The sequence below is a fragment of the Rhipicephalus microplus genome, chromosome 7, assembly GCF_043290135.1.
Source record: "Rhipicephalus microplus isolate Deutch F79 chromosome 7, USDA_Rmic, whole genome shotgun sequence".
NCBI classification, from domain to species: Eukaryota; Metazoa; Arthropoda; class Arachnida; order Ixodida; family Ixodidae; genus Rhipicephalus; species Rhipicephalus microplus.
This window is the reverse complement of record NC_134706.1, coordinates 172,079,809-172,082,901: the sequence shown is the minus strand read 5'-3', so window position 1 is coordinate 172,082,901 and position 3,093 is coordinate 172,079,809. Positions and strand designations below refer to the sequence as shown.

The 3,093-nt window shown below is 56.1% G+C and overlaps 1 non-coding gene across 1 annotated transcript; it reads left to right on the top strand.

Moving 5' to 3' along the window:
- Window positions 1-222: 222 nt before the first annotated feature.
- LOC142768016 (small subunit ribosomal RNA) lies at window positions 223-2,036 on the top strand. Its single transcript, XR_012885222.1, has one exon. It is a non-coding gene; the product is annotated as a small subunit ribosomal RNA (ribosomal RNA).
- Window positions 2,037-3,093: the final 1,057 nt, after the last annotated feature.

The window sequence follows — 3,093 nt, the reverse complement described above, 5'->3', positions numbered from 1 at the left end:
CCCGCACGGCGCGACCAAGTCGATGCAACGAAAAAGCGAGCATGAACGTGCTTCTTGCCGCACGGCTCCCACTCGTCCTTTGGGAAGGTTGTGCCGTAGCGAGCTCGAACGCCGTCATTTCGGAGTGCGAATAAGCGTGTTGGGGCGCCTGAAGGTGGCCTCCGCTGCACACAGACTGCGTCCGGCCCGCCGAAGGCGAGGACGGACGCGCAGTCGAACGATTACCTGGTTGATCCTGCCAGTAATCATATGCTTGTCTCAAAGATTAAGCCATGCATGTCTAAGTACATGCCGAAATAAGGCGAAACCGCGAATGGCTCATTAAATCAGTTATGGTTCCTTAAATCGTTTCTTCCTACTTGGATAACTGTGGCAATTCTAGAGCTAATACATGCAGTGAGCCTGGAGCCCTTTGGGTAACGGGTGCTTTTATTAACCAAGATCGATCGGGTTTCGGCGCGTATTGTATGGTGACTCTGGATAACTTTGTGCTGATCGCATGGCCACGAGCCGGCGACGTTTCTTTCAAGTGTCTGCCTTATCAACTTTCGATGGTAGGTTACTTGCTTACCATGGTTGTTACGGGTAACGGAGAATCAGGGTTCGATTCCGGAGAGGGAGCCTGAGAAACGGCTACCACACCCAAGGAAGGCAGCAGGCGCGCAAATTACCCGCTCCCGGCACGGGGAGGTAGTGACGAAAAATAACAATACGGGACTCTTTTGAGGCCCCGTAATTGAAATGAGTACACTCTAAATCCTTTAACGAGGATCAATTGGAGGGCAAGTCTGGTGCCAGGAGCAGCGGTAATTCCAGCTCCAATAGCGTATACTAAAGCTGCTGCGGTTAAAAAGCTCGTAGGGGGATCTCAGTTCCAGGTGAGTAGTGCATCTACCCGATGCGACGGCTCGGACTGAACATCATGCTGGTTCTTTCTTGGTGCACTTCATTGTGTGCCTCGAGATGGCCGGTGCTTTTACTTTGAAAAAATTAGAGTGCTCAACGCAGGCGAGTCGCCTGAATAAACTTGCATGGAATAATAGAACAAGACCTCGTTTCTGTTCTGTTGGTTTTTGGAATACGAGGTAATGATTAAGAGGGACGGACGGGGGCATTCGTATTGCGGCGCTAGAGGTGAAATACTTGGACCGTCGCAAGACGAACTACTGCGAAAGCATTTGCAAAGAATGTTTTCATTGATCAACAACGAAAGTCAGAGGTTCGAAGGCGATCAGATACCGCCCTAGTTCTGACCATAAACGATGCCAACCAGCGATCCGCCTGAGTTACTCAAATGACTCGGCGGGCAGCTTCCGGGAAACCAAAGTATTTGGGTTCCGGGGGAAGTATGGTTGCAAAGCTGAAACTTAAAGGAATTGACGGAAGGGCACCGCCAGGAGTGGAGCCTGCGGCTTAATTTGACTCAACACGGGAAAACTTACCCGGCCCGGACACTGGGAGGATTGACAGATTGAGAGCTCTTTCTTGATTCGGTGGATGGTGGTGCATGGCCGTTCTTAGTTGGTGGAGCGATTTGTCTGGTTAATTCCGATAACGAACGAGACTCTAGCCTATTAAATAGGTGCGGGGTTCCCAGCACCTTACAACCTTCTTAGAGGGACAAGCGGCTCCTAGCCGCACGAAACAGAGCAATAACAGGTCTGTGATGCCCTTAGATGTCCGGGGCCGCACGCGCGCTACACTGAAGGAAGCAGCGTGTCTTTATCCCTGTCTGAAAAGACTGGGTAACCCGTGGAACTTCTTTCGTGATTGGGATAGGGGCTTGCAATTGTTCCCCTTGAACGAGGAATTCCCAGTAAGCGCGAGTCATAAGCTCGCGTTGATTACGTCCCTGCCCTTTGTACACACCGCCCGTCGCTACTACCGATTGAATGATTTAGTGATGTCCTCGGACCGATGTCCGGCGCGGCCTTTCGGTTGCGCCGGTCTGTTGGAAAGATGACCGAACTTGATCATTTAGAGGAAGTAAAAGTCGTAACAAGGTTTCCGTAGGTGAACCTGCGGAAGGATCATTAACGGATCGTGAAGGGTGAGCGCCTCAGCTGCGTCTGCGCCCGACACTTTCTGCCGCTGACCCCGATTGGACGCGGGGTCGGCTTTTCCCCACGGGGCTGCCTGAATGGTGAGCGGCACCCCGTGACAAATTGTTGCGCCCAGCGGACGCCAACACCGCGACCTTGGACGGTCGGCCAGGTGGCGGACGCGGGTACAAACGGCGCAACGCACTCATAGGTCGGCTTTCGACCCGCCACTGCACCGTGGCTCAAAGCGCTCGAAATGCGCGACCCGACCGTTGCGGGACCGCCTAGTACTGTAAACAGGAGCGGCGGAGCGCGAACGGCGAGTCGTGGTTACGTCGGTAGAAGGCGAGGCTGCGCGTTCCCGAAACGCCAGCCGAGTGCCCTCCCGACTGTTCGAGCGTGCAAGAACGAGACCCGACAATCGCGCGGCGACTGCCAAGTACGAGAGGAACGGCACAAGCGTCGGCGGTCGGTCAAGGAATTGGCGATGTGACGGGTCCGCTGTGCACCAGTGCATACCGTCCCGCCGTCCGCGGCAAGCGCGTCCTCGGGTGACGGAGGCTGCCGGTCGGTTCTTGCAGGCGAGGGATCTCGCTGGCGCCGGTTCGCGTTGACGCACGGCCGGTGATGGCACGGCGATGAGACGGCCGAGGTGCGCAGTACTCGATGGAGGAACCGCACGCTCCGATGACCGTCCCGCCCTCCGCGGCGTATGCGTACCGACCGTAATGGTTGCAGCAGCGCCGGCCGGCTTTTGAATTCGCCACACGAAACACGGTGCGAGATCGCGGTTAGGGGAGCGTCGACGTTGCCAGGCGTTTTGCTTGCTGCCGAGGGAAAGGCGGCACGGCCACGACGCGCTCGTCGCGATTAGCGGGTCTGCGCGCTTTGGGAAGGTGCCGCAACGACTTGCCGAAAGAGGTAGCACGGAAGAACGGGGGACTTGGACGTCCCAACATTTGAACGCACTTGCGGCCAGGCCCTTGCTGGCTTCGTTCTTCTGCCTCGAGTAGGCTCGTACGCGGCTCCGGCGCCGAAAGTGGTCCTTGGC